The sequence below is a fragment of the Linepithema humile genome, chromosome 3 (genome assembly GCF_040581485.1).
Source record: "Linepithema humile isolate Giens D197 chromosome 3, Lhum_UNIL_v1.0, whole genome shotgun sequence".
Lineage (NCBI taxonomy): Eukaryota > Metazoa > Arthropoda > Insecta > Hymenoptera > Formicidae > Linepithema > Linepithema humile.
In genome coordinates this window covers 25,405,895-25,425,976 of record NC_090130.1, presented here as the reverse complement: position 1 = coordinate 25,425,976, position 20,082 = coordinate 25,405,895, and the positions used below count along the sequence as shown (strand labels likewise).

Below are 20,082 nucleotides of genomic sequence, written 5' to 3'. Positions count from 1 at the left end.
TACCGATTGAAACATGAATTCAAATGCATTTTTATACTACAGCTCAATTTTGCAAAACGCGTATCGCACGACCGCTTTTAGTCGCCCGCGGCAAAGCATTGTTTACAGAGAGAGTAATAATCTGGTAATAATTCTACATGCGGCGGTGCAATGTGTTTGCATGCAGCGGAAGTTACATCTAGTGCGACTGTTCAAGAGATTTATCACGCAAGTGCTGTTTTCGCAGCATACGCATGCTTGCGGCAATTAGAGCGCATAAACGCATCACAAATATTCCCGTAAATATTTCCCTTCTCGTGAATACATGGCAAATCGTATCTACCTCATAAGGGCGTCTATTCAGGTTCGAAAAAAAAATAATCATATTTTGGAAAAATGGAATAAACCGCTTGCTTTGCTTATTCGTGAAACTTCAAAGGTAGAATCAATCGACGAGGAGAACATTCTTTTGCAGATTCTTCTTATTTAGTCTCGATATTCTGACGTAAAAATAGGTCGCGGATGTATATTTCTATACATTTTTATCTACGGTGCATCTTGATGTATGAATAATTAGAATCGCAGGCGTTTAACACGCGTAAAAAGGGTAACAAAAAATTCTGTGTTGTCATGCGAGCGACGTTAAAGTGTAAACGCGATAATATGTAAAACAAAAGATAAAAGTATCTTTTAATTACCTGCAATCACAGAAATAAAGCGTAATTCTATATGAATAATGTAAGCGCTGATCTTTTTGAAGAGAAATATTTCAATTACAAGCGCTATTCACAACTTTTATTTCCTATCGTTTATATGATATATAATTTTAATATATTTTATTGATGTTATAATAAATTGCAAAGTAAATAGCCATTAATTATTATTTTTCTTTAGCAAAAAATGATAGAATATATTAGTGAAAGATCGAACAAGAGCACAGTAAAAAAATATATGCGGTACGCAAGAAAATCTGCTTTCAAAAGACATAAGAAACCTGCTTCAGTGCAACCGATGGAAATTTTTACAGAATGAAAATATTTTGTTCCATAAGATTCTATTTTAGAGATCGAGAGAACAGTATCTGCTTTACAATCGATAGATATATAAAATATCGATACTTCGAGCAGAAATAAAATATTCGTGCGTTTACGTTTGTCGGTCTCGGTTTACATAACATTTCTCTACATTTGCGATAAAAGATTTTAAGTTTGCCTTTGAATTAAAACATCATCGGCGTGGCTTCAAAAGAAAACACCGGTTCACAATTAAGCCAAGCGCACTTAAAACGCATAGCTGAGGAACTAAGATCGTTCTTAACGCAAACACCGTTGTTTGCCGGGTGTTCATTAAAATTTGTACACCATCTATATCGCTTCGACAAATATTTGCAGAGGGATCAGTTTAAAGCGAAGTATTCATGCGAATTTCTGCAATATTATCGCATCGTTAAGTTGAATCTTTTTCTAACGACATTGCTATTTCTTTGTTCATTGTGAAAGAAACTTCAATGACATGCAATGCATTTTCTGCGGATTTATTTCTCAAAGAAAAAATATATTTGGATAAAACAATTTATGTTTTACACATTTGTAGAAAAAGCATCAGAATGCATAAAGCATTAATAATATATTCCTAAAGGATTTTTATTTAATTGTGCTGTTTCCGCAAAAATTTTTTAACGTTAAATTATTCAATTAGTATTTAAGTCAAATATTCGCTAAAGTCCGTTTAACTCTTTAATTGAGAAAGCAAAATTTTATGCCAATTTATCAAAAGCTTATAATTTTAACGTATGTTTGAAGTATGATTACGGATTTCAATTTTCAAAGTTTTTTAAACAATTTTCAAACAAAATCTAATTTCAACAGGAAATGATTTTACTGCTTCTCGTGTTTCGCAAAATGCCCGCTAATATATGATTTTTTTCTGTCCTTAAACATGCAAAATTCTATTCTCAATTATACACCGGTGTATAATTTATATTGTGCCTTGCGCGAAATTGTAATTGTGTGGGTTAGAGTGATGTGACGAGTGTTCATCACCGTGAAATACCGAGTACCGCCAATAATAATCAACAGTTTGTGTGAAGCGAACCTCGGCGAACCTCGGCGAACATCTCCAACCCGACAACCATCTAATTGAAATTGGATGTACATTGCTCTGGGACATTACGAAATCTCCGCGCTCTCGTATTTACGTCGAGATCAACGACAACACTTATACGCTGGAGCAGCGCTTTGGACCTGCTCCAGCAAGTAGTCGACAGCAACTGGTATACCTCTTTACATTCTAACTGCTATAAATTTTTTCCGTGTGTACACAACTCTATGGAACTTGTTATGATGTTCTGTATAAAACTTGAGATTTTCACTGAGCACGATGATGATGTATAATAAACACAGGTCAAACAATTTAAAATTGAAAATTACGATGAATGGAAAGTAAATATAAATTGTACAATATATTTTCCACGTGAAAATATTGTTGAAAAATATCGCGCTAAATAACCGACTGATAAAAATTTTTCTAAATAACTTCCTTTAAAATGATTCCTACTTTCGATACACATTCGAGATCGTATTGTGCTCCTCTTTACTAGACGAAATTTTAATTGCTGCCTCGAAATAATGCGTATGTGTTGCATTGTGTATTCGTTCCATTTATGCAATCCTTTTCATTGCAGGTACGTACCGAACAGAATGTAAGCTCAACCGGCGGAATTCCATTAAACGAGAAAACGCCCAGCAACATCCGGTGAGTAAATATTCCGCCGTTGATAAAATAATACACGATTGCGAGTTCGAACGAAATAAACATATTGTTGTGGTGGCAGTTGTTCTGCATTATATACATTTGAAAGGTTAAAAATGTAATACATGGAAACTGGCTTGTACGTTGATTGTAATATACGGTGACATATATTCAACAAAAAATAACATTCCGTTATATATAAACTATACAAAAAATAGTTTCGTAGCAGATTACCCGGATCAGATGTCGAAAAAATTCTCTATAGTTCTCTTTTATTTTAAATTTTATATAAAAATGTATAATTATATAATAAAATATGTGTATTTATATAATATAATTATGTGTTTCTAATAGTTTTAAATCGGTCTCTTCTGCTCAATTCTTAATACTTTGTCATAGGTTGTTCGAAAAGCTGTTATTAAAATTTCTTGGTACTACAAATTTTCTGTAATATAAGTACTGTCATAATTATGTGTAGATTTTTTAAACTCTAAATGTATATTGTTTTTAATTAAAAAATGTTTAATATAATTCAAAAGAAATTTTGATTTTAAACGATTTTATAGATTGTAAAAAATTTAATCGGATTTTAAATTAACTTGCTTTGTATATCATTTTGTTTTACAATATTTTATATAATTAAACCAATTTTAATGTAATTTAAAAAAGTAACGTAAAAACATACATCTTCACACGTTTTGCACGCATGTTGAAAAGATTAGTTATAGCGTGACAAAGGGTGCGGCTTCTGTAACTCGTAAATTTGATTCCTGTGAATAAACGAGTTTGCGAAATAATTAGTAGAAACGTAAATGAAACGAAGAAACGCCGAAAGACAGGCGCGTTAACATTTCACTAAACCAAATAAATGCAAAGGGAATAAATATATTTGCGATTATATGCATCCTAACATAATGTTTCACTATTTGTTTAGCACTCGAGATGATTCAAGTTCAAAGAGCACAGAGAGAAGTGTGCTTTTCTTGAATTGCTTTCTATTATGCACGTACGTCTTTTCTGCTTCGCTCGTCGTTTCTATAAAAAGAGCACGGTTTAAAGCACTAGCAAAATAAACTACACGAAATAAGAACGGCTAAACGTATCGGTCCGACGAACTAGAAAATGAAATTCTTGCAGAACGGTTTAGAATGACATTTCGTATGTCTATCTCTTTGCTGGCAGACGAATGGAATTTCATGGTTCAGAAATTTGAGATATACAAAGTGAAACTGCACAGGGACATAACAAGAAAATCTGTGTAAAATTGTTGCCAGTGAACTTTTTTGTAAAAAGTCTGAATAATGAAGTTTATCCTGAAAGGTATCGCATTAAATTTGAGATTGAATATGCACTCTTCGCTTGTCGCACACCATTGGATACTGCTTGTAAAAATAAAACGCGAAGAACAATAAAGTGGATACCAAAGGCATTTTTACGAAACAATAAAACTCCAAAAGGGATTTTTAGTATAGTGAATATCGTTGTACCGGGAGATTTTGTATTAAAAAAAAAAAATAAAAAAAAAATAAAAAAAAATAAAAAAATAAAAAATTACTAAAAGCGTATAACTGTTCTAACCCTACAACTTTTAGTTCTTGTATTCTTTTGTACTGTCATGTGTGGTAGTTTTAAAGAATTTTATTTATTTTGCTTCTTTTATATTGGAAATCGTTTTAAAACAACAATTAAAGCGTTTAATTTTATTGATCCTTCATATTTCTATTCCTTCTTATATATTTAACAATATACAATTTCTGTAATATTGTAATATTGTGTTATAAATAAAATTTAGTGCAAAAAGATAACGGACGAACTTAAGACCGCTTTACTGAAGGGAAATTCGTTGAATCGCAAAAATCACAGCTAGAATGTTATGCATATTTTAGAATTGCAATAAGGGCAAGAATGTCAAAAGAACAACGAAAGCGCGATTGCATGCATATACATGCATATTAAGCGGCAGTGCAATCGCTGTTTACGCGAAGGATTTATGGGCGCAAATGCACCATGTATTACTGGAATTCTCTCTTATCTGTGTGTAGCGCTTTGGAGAAAATTTAATTCACGTACAAATACCAAGAAGCTTTTTTTACGCCAGTAGCGTCGAACATGAAAAAAGGATCAAGCGGAGCTCTTTCGCAATCCGATATTGGAAATTTTATTTCGAATTCGAACAATGTCCGGCTTACGATTCTTTTCCCTTGCGTGAACTTTTACAATTATGAAATATTATTTCTCGCACATAATTTATTTTTTGCAAGTTTTTTTTTAAAGAGACGTTGTAATATATGATGAAATAATATGATATTACCTCACTGTATTACGCATAGGAAACATTCATAATCACCGATATGGATTTGCATTCATTGCAAAATGCACTAGGGAAGGACGTCGTACGCTCAAAGCGGGTATAACGTGATTTCACATTAAACGCCATGTTAATTAACAAACGCTAATCGAACTGGGAGGAATTGCCGTGGAACATCGAACACGTGTACTTTGATATCGCGAATCGGCGGGCGATGTTATCCTACGTAATGAATGAAATGCTAGAAACAATCGTCGAGAGCGAGTTCGTCGCGCTGTCGAGCATCAGTCGCAGAGATTTTATTACAATTGCGTTTGTCCGCATAAACCCGTCGTGGAGTATCTACCCTACAACTCTCTGATTTTGCTGTGGCTCTCCCGAGTGTATATACCCGAACTGACGCGGAATACATTTTGCAAAGTTGGGAACTCTGTGGGGTATACGCGGCAAAATTAATGGACGAACAGCGTGCTCCATGAAGCTTCATACGCGAAGATCGGATTGCTGAAAGGAATCTATGCGCGAAATACATCTTTTGTAAGGCTACATTATATTTACGCGCATTACAGGTCGGTCGGTTTAGCGTCTATTAATATATACGATAATATATACGATATTGGGATACATTATTTCTCTCTCTACAAGTTTTCACGTGACAATTTTCATAATTCAAAAAATTGTTCAACAATGGAAAATCGGAATATTTTTAGCAAAAATTAATTTTACGAGAATTCGGAACTATTTGATGAATTGACATTTTAAGGAAAATAATTCGATTTAAAAAACGCTTTAAAAATTTTAATTTTAATGAAAAAAAAAGTAAGAATAAAATTTGTCTTCCTCTATTTAGAGAAATAATTAATTTATAATAATTGCTTTCCTTCTTTATAACGTTTCAGTGATAACATGTTTTCTTTAGTTATTGTCGAAAGATTAATTAACATGGCATTATATTAATGTTTCATTAGCAATAATGAAAATATATTCTTATAAATAAATTCATTAATCAATTTTACAAAGCGTTATTATCATGTTGGAAACAAAAGAGAAAACGGTTATATCAAGTTGTTAAAATTTAAGTAAGCATATCGCGAATAAATGAATAATAAATAAATAATAAATGAATAATAATAAATATGTGTGTTTCAATCTCACGCATCGCGTATTTATACAAAGTTTTATTGAAATATTTGTATTGTTTGCATAACATTACGTCTATCTTGCGTGACTATTACGTGCGTAGAGGTGCACCCACGCCGTGTTACAAAGCGCACCTACGCATTTCAAAATACAGAACATATATTTCCCTTTCTGAAAAAGTTATAAATAATAAAATTTCCTACAAAACAATGCATCGGAAAAACTGAAACCAACTTTTTTCTCTTTGCAAGGGAGTTATATTGTTCGCAGGTACCGCGAAATCAAAAATTTTTAAATAAAAGTTTCGATTGTCCTGTGCAGCTTCGCAGCGGCATCAATCTGCTACGTATTGATGCCATCGTGTAGAGACAACTTCATTCATTAACAACAGGAAAGCAATTAAATACACACACTGATTTATTTATGTGATGTGATTGGATTGAATGTTTAATACGTGATTCGTCCATTCAACCATCTCGCGTGAAAAATATATCGAAAATTAAATTGACTAATACAAGGATCGGGATGCGTGTGATGCTGTACAGACTATCTATAATTAAACTTTATACGATTAAATTTTACGTGATATATTTAATATATAATGATGCGTAATTGACATTTAATTAAACCTTGTATAGCTTGTATTTTATAAATTAATTATTGATAATTACGTATTTCGTTAAATTAAATTGAACATATGCCCATAAAACATATTTTATACATCATATAATAAATTTTTCAATTTAGTTATATTTTGAAGACAGTTTCTATCATCTTTCTTTTTGCAAACCATGTGAATACAAATTCGCTCTATATTACTTGTCATTGCTAATATCATTGACGCTTTATTCCAACTGAATAATCTGAGAAGTAAAAATATTCGTGAAACAATTGTTCCGATGTTTGAGAACTTTGATATCGACCTAATATGTTTATCGTTGATAGCGACCGACCTTCCATTCTATTTGTGTTTAATTCACTTAATCAATTTCTTTTTGTTCAAACAACTTACGATCGACATGTCGAATATTAATGCCGTAACAAAGTATCTTGAGATAATATTTGTTCAAAATGGATCCGGATGAAGCCCATTAAGCAGCTATATTAATCTTGGATTATAGTGCATGTATAACGACGGTTTGTCGTGACAGTCAATTTTAGACTAATTAGGACGCAGTACAAGTTTTCCTACGAGCCCGCACACGGCAGTGTTGGTAGTTACATACATCCAAGATGATAACTTAAATTACCGTAGGTGTTCTACGTTCAAGTAGCAAAATACACGCAAATGTGTAGATGCGTTATGCAGAAAGGCAGAAAAAATAGAAGCATATTCGCAATTTATGATTAACACAAGTTTGCAAATTTTTCATTAATTCTACGGTCGCATTAATATGCTCCTACAAGTTTTAATTAATCGTTGGTACTTTGATATATTTGAAAAAAATGTTATTTTCATGTTAAAGCTCGGCATTAATATGCTGCTACAGGTTGCACAACAAATGCACAACAATGCAATGATAAAGTTGCAAAAAAATGTATTCGCATTTATCGCGCTTATAAAACAAAGCTCGAGTATAAATAAGTGGAAGATAATAAATGACGACTGTGAGAACGTCTAGATACGCGATACGGAAATTCAATTGCCTTTGTCGTCAAAGGTAAACGTCCTAACTTTCTTTTTGAAGTATTTTCGCGAGAGTATTTTTATTTTTTTTTTAATTTAGTAAAATATTTTAATTTGTTTGGGATAAGAGAGAGAAAAGAGACTGCAAAGGAAGATTAAAATAAATTTGCGCAAACGAAAAGGAATAATGATCTATTTAAAACGCGGTCAAGTCGTATAATTCCAAGCGGTCGTTACCAAAGGTAAAGAATATTTTTTACGAGATATATCAACATCAATTATTCCGCTTTCTGGAACGCAAAACTCTTCCAGAGATTGATACCTAAACCGGATATATTCCTTTCGTCAGCAATTTCTATCAATACTCAACTCTGCGTGGTCGAGTTTTGTTCTCGCGAGAGCCCTTTTGTCGGCAAAACTTGTCGCTGCCGCAATATCGCGATATATCGGTCGTGGAAGCGAGTAAATAAAAGAGCCGACGAGAAAGCACATATGTTGTATAGTACCTACGTGCACTACGCACTTGGTATCTATTTTTGCAGCTGGATACACAGCCGAGTTCCAACTTTTCATGCGCCGCTATCTGCCTCCGGCGATGTAGGTATGGGATCTGCAGAACTAATATGTTGTAGACACTAAATCCCTTTGTTGACACTTTTTGTTAAAACGTGAAATAAATGGATCACAGTTATTTTAAAGTTATTTAAAATATCTTACAAAAATTGATGAAAACGAAAAATTTGACAAATCTGATTCGCTGTAACTTTCATTAAAAAGTTATTTGGACATTTGAGATATTTTTTTAAGTATAAGTCAAATATAAGTTTTTTTTTATATCACAAGTGGCACAGTTCAATTTATGCCAATTTTTAACATGAAAATCTTTTTGAAATGTAGCAAGGCGCAGCAATAATTAGCTGAAAATTATCTTGCTGGATCAATCTGTTCCACGAAAATCATTTACGCCTTACCATAAAGCAGCTTGAAAAAAAACCTCGTATCGATCTCGCACTGTGACTCGATGTCGCGTGCGCGTAAAATGCGATCCGCGTTTGGATAATTTAGCATAGTGTGCGCGTTGGGTTTTAAAGAACCATACTGGGCTGCATATTTCATCGTTTATTCGTCGCGCGTAGATAGCGGCGCATGAAAAAGTACAAATGTTTTTTAATCCGCGAAACGATGCTGCGTATCTCGTCGACGCGTATACCGCCACCGCGGTGATTTTACCGTTTACTTCTTTTCTCCCGGCTTCGCTATCCACCGCGCGACACGCCTTTACACACCACTCTCTTTCTCTTCCTCTCTCGAGCGCACTTCGTCTATCCCTCGTGCACGCGGAGCACTTTAAAACTAATCCGAAAATGAAACCAACACCACGAGACCAACCGCGCATGATATATTTCACGGCCGGACAACGAGCAATCTCGCGATATCTGCGTGTAAGCCGATATTTATCTCCCGGCTCTCGCAATTTGTAAAAGAATGTGAATATAAACGACACTGAATCGCGCTCAAGGATAAAAGCGAGAAAGAAGCTAACGTTACTCTGAACTTGTCGCGAAAGAGTAATTAACTTTGAGCGGGAAGTGTTCTGATATCTCGAATGATAGCAGATATATCGCAATTCAATTAAAATTTATTCAACTTTGCAACTTAAAATTGCTTTAAGACATTTCTCGTAATATATTTAGATAAGAACGTACCGCACATAGAAAAAGATTTGATTACGTTTATATATAGGACAATAACTATTGCATAATGCAGTACTATTAATAGAGTTAAAATAGCTAGATTAATAATTACCGAGATAATATCCGAACAGAGTGTGTGTGCTATGAATAATTAATTAACAAATAAATCGTAACTGTAAATCAAGGCCTTTTTTGCAAACTAGTAGACTTAATAAATAATCTTTATTAGTTAATTCCGGATGTTAAATTTCAAACTTAATTGCAAAAATATATAACGTTCAAAATAATCAAGTATAGCCAACAAAATTTTTAGTGTAAAAATTCTGCAAATTTGTTAAAGAATTTGGAAGAAAATCTGATGAGATTTTGAGACGTACAAAATTTCTAGAAATTTAAATACTCTGCATGTATACAGGAAAATGCGATATAATTATCGCAAGAAAAATGCTGCAATATTAAAACCGGACGAGATACAACGGAACTGTTCTTTTTTTCCTATCGATTGCTGCAAGCTCCGTTGTCATAATTGTATATTGAAATTGCAATGAAAACAAAAGGTACACGTCAACATAATAACGATCAATAACACAGCGGCCAAATTATAAACAGCACTGCTAGCCGAGGAAGACACAGTATTCGCTTCGCAATTATAGCAGGCAGGACGTAACTCATATTGCGCATGTTCTATTATTCAGATAAATGAGGCGGAAGTGAATTCTCATTTGACCGGGACGCATGCGCCATGTTAACTCTGCGCGTGTGTATAATGTGATAAAGCTGTAGGGGTCCTCCCGGACCCAGCGCGATAAATAATGTCGTCGCGTAGTGTTAATTAAAAAGTTCTGGTCGGCCCTATGTGCTGGACGTGGCAATTGTGTGTGCCTCAATTTCTCGCCTGTGATTTACATAAAATATTACAAAACCGCAGTTTGTCGAATGTTTCAGTATGAACCGCGAATGTGTTTTTGGTCAAGTATACCGCGCACAGCCGTAATAAAATCGATGCGCGACGTACAAAAGCATCGATTAACCTTTATTCGGCGGATACTGGATTCATTGGACTCATTCTTGTAAATTGTTTGCATCATAATTGTAAATATTTCGTTTAAAGCATAATTTTTACAAAAATATTTTATTTTAAATATATATACATATATATATATATATTTATTTATTTATTTATTTATATTTTTATTTAAATATGCTAAAATTTTCTTCAACAAGATATAAAATGTAGTGCATACTTAATGTAAAGAATAAAAGATATTTTATTTAATTTACAAAAATGGACTAAAGATTATTATTTTGATTATTATAAATGTATCGCTCGACAAAACATGATTGTATCCTACATGATTATAACCTTGTTTTTCCGAATTAAAAAACTAAAATACTATAGTAGACCTGAGAATGTAGTTGGCGGTCAAGCGATTCGCCGTTTAAGGGTAAAAAGCAAGCAAATGAGTGGCTTACATAAATAAAGTATATCAAGCAAGTAATTATTGCCGCTGATAAGTAAATAATAATTGATAAACTCACACTGTGGATAACTATTAAAAAATAATGCAAATATAATTGCATGCAAAATGACTCACCGTTGTAGAATGCAGTTGAAATATCCGGAAGAACTCGATGAACAAAATAGTGGTCTATCTGTAAAAAAATGAAAAAATAATTAAAAAATACTAATATGATAAATGTCTGAAAGATTTATAACAATCATGAGTAAAAACTATATACAAAATAATTATATTAAGAGAGATATAGAATTCGTGCACAATTTTCATAAAAATCTGACCTCTATTTTCAAATATGCTAACAATAAGTTTGTTTTTCTAGCAAAATACCAAATTTAATATATTATAATGTAATAAATAGAAAAAATACATTTTTAAATTATTTTTTACAAAAAGATTAATATTTCGATCATTATAGTACATAATATAATAGTATCAAAATATCATGAATAAACAAATAATTAATCATGTAATATAATACTAAAATTTACCATCCATTATTTCACCGTTGCAATCCGTTATTTCCATCATTGCTTTCAGCACATACCTACTTGCATGATAGTAATTAACACTTACGATACAATCCATTAAACCGTGTGGCACTCTGCATTCGAGTTTCGCAAACGCGATGCATTTTTAACGCAAAATACAAGAATTTCGAAACAATCTCAATCATTATAAGCATGGAACAATTCTGTTGATTAAAAAATTCGGTATTACAGTGTATAAAGCATTAAAAATAAAAAAAATATCGGACGTGAATATCATCGAAAAAGCTAACTATCATCACTGCTTTTATCGTCACGTCAATATTCCCGACGTACGAGTACGCGCAATGTATTTTCAATGCAAAATATATGCAAAGTTCCAAACAATCTCGATCATTACAAGCGAGAATTTTGTTTATTGAAAAATACGGTTTTGCGACGATGTCTAATGAAACATCATGAAAATTGTCGAATTCATCGAACGAATTAACTACCACCATTCACGTCATCATCGCGTCGACTGACAACGTTTTCGACGCTTGTGACATGCAATTTCACGTATGATGCACTTTTAATCGACAATCTCGTAACTTTGGTCAACATTTCCGGGATAAGCTTAAAAAGTTCGAAAAAATAATAATTTCGCATTGATGTTCAAATTTAGCGAGCGATATCTGCTATTAAAAACTGGCTTTATGAATACTTAAAAGTTATTTTGCATTAGATCGCGATTATACACACTGATTTATTCTTCACGATAATCGCTCATTATAAGATTCGGAATTTCTGAGTTTTGTAAAATACATTTAAAAAATTTGTCGCGACGGATTGGTTTTACGAGAGTTGGAAGAACGACAAAATCGCGATTATTAATACTGCGCGATAATCGCACTTCATTGTTCGAGACATCTAATACTTGTTCGTGCTGATTCATTTCGATCGGAAAAACGCAAGTGAAACAACATTCACTCTTGTTTGACGCTTTCGTCCTACGAACTGATTGATGCGTGATAGATGTGACGTCGCGTACAATATTCAAATTTCTAAAAAATAAAAAAAAAATAAAAAAAAATACGCTGCGATTTTTATAGCGCCAATACTACTCGTTGCACTTTGTTAATTACATATGAATTTTGAAATATAAGAAATAAAAGACTAGAAAGCTAGTTGAAGTTTTGCGATACCATAAGCAAGAATTTCGAGAAGTACAGAACTTTTCACAGATTTCAGCGTTTATTTTGTTTTGTTTAAATCCTTATGTATACAAAACGATCGCACGTCGCTGCAAAGATGGTATTGCGAACACGAATAGAAAAATATACATATCGACATCCTTCACATGACACTTTCAATGCTCCCTGCGAGAAATGTTAAAAAAGTTCGAAAGGCAGAAGCAACTTCAAAACGTCGAAGATACGAAAAGATATTGTATCTCATACCTCTCACATTTTAACTTGTAGTTCTCTGAAGACTTCAATGTCTGAAATGTCATGTCAATTTTATTATATAACAGAGTTTCATTCATCAACAATTATTGGAATGTGTAATTACATTGAATTATCTAAAGAACATTTATATAATTAACTGTGAACAATGTATAATTATGATGCGTTTGATTAAAACAAATGATTAAAACAAAAGTTAACTTAATAAAATATATTTAACTTTATCAAAAAATATAAAATAGTATATTATTGTGCATTGCCGTCCTCCAATATTTAAATAATAAATACAAAAGTTTTAATCTTTCAGATTATATATAATTCATTGTTAGATTATTTTTGCTGTAAAATGCTCATTTAATCGAAACGGTAAAGTCTCAAATATTCATTACTAAAAGCATTAAAACTTGCTTCGCATTTTATGAATAGTAATTGCAATATGCATAGTTTACAGATTTTTCTTTATCTTTTGTGCACACAAGTCAATAAATATGCTACATATGTAAACTCGTTACGTATTAAAGGCACGATAAATAAATATGAAGATTAAATATTTGTAACTCCAGTTACACATTACATTACACATTACATTTTACGTTTTCTCATTTCAACATCATCTCGCAGAATAACAACATACACGTGTCCGGAAAAACGCACGTTACAATGATCTTTCTTTTGTAAGACTAAGTTTTCTTAATATGCAACATTTGTAACACGTGCTCGGAATACACAAATCCGTAAGACAGAAAGAAAGAAAGAGAGAGAATGCATGACAATTTCCGAAGGAAAATCTTTTGCGGAAGGAATCAAGCCGCCGACGGCTCAAGAATACGTTATGCGCGAAATAACATGTTTATTCGGAAAACGGCGAAACAGCCACTTGCGCGGAGATAAACAGAGATGACCGATGTAATGAAGCAGGTAATCGTTTTTGCGCAACGGCGCTCCGCTATTTTGTTTCTGCTGCAATAACAAAGTCAGAGAAATTACAGTCGGCTTCGCTAAAATGTATCTACGCGAGATGAAGAACCATCTTCGTCCGCGCTCTCCAATTTTCACCTTGACGACACCCTCGAGGCACAATTTGCGTTGCTCGGCAAAGATCTTGTCAGTCTCGCTAGCGTACAACCTGTGAGCATCCTGCGATGTCTACTTAAATATTTAACAGGGTGCAAGCGAGAAAAGTGCGCGACTTTAGCGAGCTGGTTTACGACAGTTTTGCCGGAAAGAAAGCTACCTCCGTGACGCTGGCGAGAAAAGCTGTCTCCGTGACGCGGTTGCGAAGAATACGCGACACATTCTCGAACACGCAAGCTTTGGTGCGAGCTACAACAGCCATGGCGGCACTTTACGATCGCCGTATGAACTTTTTGCGTCGGCATTGTTATGAAACGAAAGTTCTGATCTTGGAATTGCACGTGTGTTATTAGCTTACATCAGCTACAATATCAGCTTATTTTTGTAAAATGCACGAGTACATCTTCTGTATTAAATAGAAAGGTTTTATATAAATGTAATACAAAAATTGCAATTATTTATGTATATATAATAAACTACTTTACATAAAATAGTAACGCGCGCGCGCGCGTTTTACGCAATAAATCTGATAAAAAATACTTATAATAAAATTGGTCACAATGCATCAGTCGATAATTTTAGAAACTTTTTGAACTTACAATAATTTGATTCTAAAAAACATATTCAAAAATCGTCACAAAATACAAATAAATTTTTACTATAATATTTATCTATTTAATTATTAGTCAAAAATTGATCAAAGTGCTCGAGGCAAAACTGTTGCTATCTATAGTTACTAAGCCATAGAACCAGTTTCCATGCTCTCGGGAGAACGTTACATTTTGCTTCTGGGTCACGTGAACAGAGTATAAATGGATTAATTATATCCGAGAATATAATCGAGCAGTTAATTCCGTTCGTCCGGAAGGAAGGATTCAGCTACGTGACCGCCGCAAGTCGAAGGACGGCGGTGCGAGGCTTAAATACTGGAATACAGCAGCTGCTTCATTTTGGTATATATTTTACGCCTTCAACGGCTATTCCCTTGGAGCTAAGCCCGACTTGTCTCAGTTATTCAACAAGCTTTTGTTCGCCGCTTCGCGAAGTTCCATCGACCTCACGATGTAACGCCTGCAACGTTGCTCCGCGTCAACGACGAACAACGACGCGCGTATATTAATTTTCTTTTTGCACACCCCGGCACTTCTAATAATTCATCATTTAGAACGGACGTTTCTCTATTCGCGTTCGGCAAAATATTGTACGCTCTGCCGGTGCAGTTTGCATATTCAGGAGCGAGATTCAGATTCATCATTGTCACGTCAAAAACATACACAATGACTCACTATTATCATATCAATTTTTGCTAAAGAGTTTCTCATAATGCAAATTTGGATGACTGCCAATTACTTAATATTTATGAGCTTATGTAAATAACAACACATATTTTGATAAATTTCTGAAACTAGTTTTATTTATTGTTATTGTTAGAAAATTTTTATTTGAAGCTAAAGAGAGAGATATTTCATGTTAAAAATCAAATTACTGTTTTTAATAAATAATTTTTCACGAAATTTTCTTCAAAATTTTCGTTTCTAAATATCATTAAAGTGATGTGTGAGAACCGTCGTAATTTTAGCTCGCGTGTGAAGTCTGTAGTAACCATTAACCTTAATGCATACTATCGTTACAGCGTAATTTTCTTCATTTCGAAGACGCCCATCACCGACTTTAAAACTCTCGCGATCGATACGAGTACACTTATGCCAAGATTTTCACGAGCCCAATTGCTCGCTGGGATTTAAGAATTTTTTTAAAGTGTTTTTCGCGAAACTAAAAGTTTCTTGAAAGTAATTCGTTTTAGAATGCTATTTAATCTCGATGAAATCTTCACGAGATTACCGTGTACGATATTATGGCTATTACGAACACAATCATTTCACCTTAATTGAGCTGGTATTTCTCGCGACACGTATCACTTCTAAACTATATCGACTTCGTTGCTTTAGATGGCAGCTACCACGGTCGCGCGTTGTGTACGTGATGCTGATGTTGATGCGTGGCGAGATTCGCGTCAGTCGAGACAATCCCGCGAGTTTATTGCGCTCTATCCTAATGTAGGAACAACAAAATCATTTTAGCCGTCCATCGCGAGTATGTCGTTAAAACAATATGCTCGTAAAAAGAAGAAAAATATGTAAGTTAACTTTTGCATTCGCACCGCTATTCCGCGGAGAAGTATTAAGCCGGATTCAGTACCAGAGCTGCTAAAAGAGCATCTCGTTGCAGACAACTCGCGAGAAAATTGAAAAGTTAAAAATCAGCGCTTTCAGCATTGCTCCACAAAATTGATTTTCTTCAAATGCACTTCTACGTAAATATTACATTAATATTACATAAATATTAGCGTTGGTCGCGCTTTCTGTTTATTCGCGAAGTTTTATTTTCTTAATGCTTATTTAGAAAATCAATTTTAATTTTGCAGGAGCGGAGATACGACGCAAAAATAACTTTTATACCTGCTATTTTTTTTATTAATATTCGCCAACTCGATAAACGATGGTTATCGAATTTTTGCATAGCTGCTTTAAAAGTTACAGTATTTGCATAAGCGCCATATATCGCTTATTCCCCGTTCACGAGCGATAAAGAAAAACATAACGGCATATCGATTTCTAATTACTATAAAGCATGACTAGCCACCGGCTGGTCTAGTCAGCGCCTCAGCAGCAGGTGCACGGATAGTTTCTGTCTCTTTCTATCTTCAACGGCCATTCATCTATCATTATGAAATTGGCACACTCGTCCTCAAATGCGAAAATCATTAGTATTTCGCGGCAGAAATTAATTCTCGTTCTGTACGATGCACACACATCACTACCACTGGAAATCAATGCTTGGTGAGGTAATTAGGATAATCGGTTATTTCTGAGCTGCATTCGCGAACGATTTAATGCTCCAATAGATATTGTCCAATTAATCCATTATACGTGGGACGTACACGACATTTGGCGGGTTAGCCAGATACTTGAAATAACGGAAATCTCCACTTATTAAAGAGCGTAGGTCAATACGTCATACGTGAAAGGGCAAATCGAAGCAACTGCAATTTCCTTTTCCACGATTTTGATTAGATTATAGTCGAATATTTCGTAATAAATATTAACAATATTATTAATATTTCTCTAGGCAAGACAATATGTAAATAACAATCTTTTACTAGTAAAACAGTAAAATGTTGAAATATTTGCGACTAAAAACACGAAGAGTTGTCCACACACACACACACAATCAATTAACCTCGGAATTAAGAATACATAAAAATAGATTCTTTATACAATAGAAAGTGGATTTTAATGAAAAAGATTTCAGATTTTAATTATCAGGATATTCCACATAAAAATTTAACAAGTTAAACTTAATAAGTTAAAAAGTATAAAATATTAAAATTTAATAAGTTGAAGTTTGTGAACATAAGTTCGGATAATTAAAATCCTACTTTTTCTATTAAATTAAAACTTAAGAAAAGCTTTTCAGTCAAGTTATCACAAGAATATTGCGCACTCGATATAGAACATTTCAAGATTGTTATTCTTCTTGTGGCGTACATATTACTAAAAAGATTTCCTTTTCTGTCGCGGAAATAGAATCGCCACCGTAGCTGTAAAAATTGTGACATGTAATTCTAGTCACATTTCAACCGAACCCAGAATACGCTAGTGCAGCGAATAAAGCTTGAGCGGCATTCGTGTCACACCTATGCCAGGTTCGCTATCGGAAATCGTTATGGCTTACAAAGCTTTCCGAAGATAAATACGCGGGGTTGCACGATAGAATGTAATTGAAATTATAATTTACATCGCAGAGCCAGCGTAGATTAACTCTAATCTGCTCTTAATCTTTTTCATACTTTTCGGAATCTCTGTATTCAGGTATTGGTTGAAAACTTTATTCCTAGTTTGCGTAAACAAATGAAAAGAGTGAGATTTTTATTGCCTGTTGAATATTAGATCTCACTCGTATCGCGAAACGTCACGCAATCTTGTATAATTAAAAGCTTAATATCTCGTATATTCTCTGTGACGCGTACCAGATTTCATCAGGGTGGCCTTAAATTGCACGCCTACGATAAAGCTATTAGCTGCGCCGCGTGATCCATATATATACATACAATACACATACGCGATGTCGATTATATGGATATTATCATAGCTGCTTTACCATTGCGCTTATAGTAATCGTGCGACGCAAACAATAGATACCCGGTAGAGGTTCAAATGAAAATTATTGCATTAGCTCGGCATGTGTTATGTTCAAACGGGATAATTTATGCTAACGGCAGTGATTAATGTTCAAATAAGAAATCACATTATTTTAAGCCGTACATATATTCATCTTCTTGATGTGAGTACTATCATTTTTTTACGACAGAAATTATATTATTTGATCCTAAAAATAATTAGTTTAAGCAAATCCATGAGATTTTTGTTGGATATTGAACAAATTCTCTTACCCTCCCAATTTTATGCAATACAAAATCCCTTATTTTGACACAAAATTATTACGTGTACGCTGTAATCTCACGCTGATGGTATTTGGCAGCAAAGCGATTCGATTCTCTTTGTAGAGGTCTAAATGCGATTCGAGTATCATTGATCAATCTTATCGTCTATCCTGCGATAGTGGATTTTCCTCTCTCTCTTTCGGCAACCACAAACGCGGCAGTTTGCTCTAACAATTAGTTTGCGATCGGTGAACCGGCTTTGACAGCTAGACGTACCAGCTAATGAATGCTTCAGAGTTCCGGCGCCATTATCGCAGACTCGCACTGTCTCGATGCAGTGCTGCGCGCGCTTCCTGAGAGAAAGCCTCGTAAATATTTTATCTGTCTAATAAGATTAGCCAGTGAAGTAAATGTAGACTTGCCATTAATCGAAGTGATTTGCGGAGTATTTCAGACCATCGCCGCAAAACGGCAACGCAGTCAACTCGCCCGCTCGTCTATCAGTTCGCTTGCTCAAATCGATTGAAAAGAATTCGCACGTCGAAAAATCTCAAGCTGTGATATAAAAGTGGACGATTCCTTGATCATCAAACAATTTTTAGTTACAGAAATATATATCGAATTGCAACTGCAAAATATATATGTATAACAAAATAAAATAATTTTATGGTGCAATAATAAATAACAATTTATAATAAAATATAATAATTTTATTATAAATTATTGTCCTATGTGTTCAAGTTTATTATTCCACTATAAATAACTTTTAAATTTAGATGGAAATAAATAATAATTAATAATATTGACAGTCGCGTCAAGTCATATCGCTATTTGATGTAACGATATTTAATATGCACAGTATACCAATTACAATATCAACGGAAACTTTAGCCGGTAATTAATTACGCAGTGTAATTATTTGGCATGCAATGTAAAATACACATTTGTAATGCCGATCGAGGACCCCGTTAGTGCGTAAAGGAATTATATTATAATTGGACTGCTGCTTCGGAATATTTTAATTTTCCTCACGAAAAACGACCAGTGCTAATTCTAGTTAACATTGTAGAGAGTTCCGGCGCTAATTGTTATTTACTGCCGGCGGAAGCGCACGCATGAGTCTTTTTTAACGACGGTCCGAGACTACGCCGCTGCATCAATTATAATATAATTATACTCGGTATGTTTAAAATACTAACTGTACGATTATGATTATAACTTTTCCAAGTTGGGATTTCGCGCTCCGTAGGGAATAATCGTGTAAGGCGTGCACGAATATTTCATTAACTGCACAGAAGAATATTACGACGTTATCCGTTCTTGTTACTGCATTGTGCACTAACTGTTCTTATCGCTCAAATTTTGTTATGATAGCAGAGACAATCTAGAATATATTAAGAATGGCTCTCTCTCTCTCTCTCTCTCTCTCTCTCTCTCTCTCTCTCTCTCTCTCTCTCTCTCTCTCTCTCTCTCTCTTTGTACTAATCATCAATTCATTAACTATTGAACAGATATGATTTTAGAAATTACGTAACGTCACAATTAGAATGACAAAATTGCAATAAATGTTTGTAAATGCGACATTTCTAAGGTAATAAATGCTTGTACTTGAGAG

At 33.9% G+C, this 20,082-nt stretch overlaps 1 protein-coding gene across 2 annotated transcripts in view; it reads left to right on the top strand.

Annotated features, from left to right (window-relative positions):
* The window catches only part of LOC105668778 (carboxypeptidase N subunit 2), a 99,521-nt gene that overhangs the window by 45,787 nt on the left and 33,652 nt on the right, over positions 1-20,082 (top strand). Inside the window, exon 1 of one of the 2 annotated variants that reach the window (XM_067351958.1) lies at positions 2,717-2,733. The exons of the other annotated variant lie outside the window; for it this stretch is intronic. The gene's annotated coding sequence lies outside the window, so the exon portion shown is untranslated. Of the gene's footprint in view, positions 1-2,716; positions 2,734-20,082 lie in introns of those variants that run through there. 2 annotated transcript variants of the gene reach the window in all.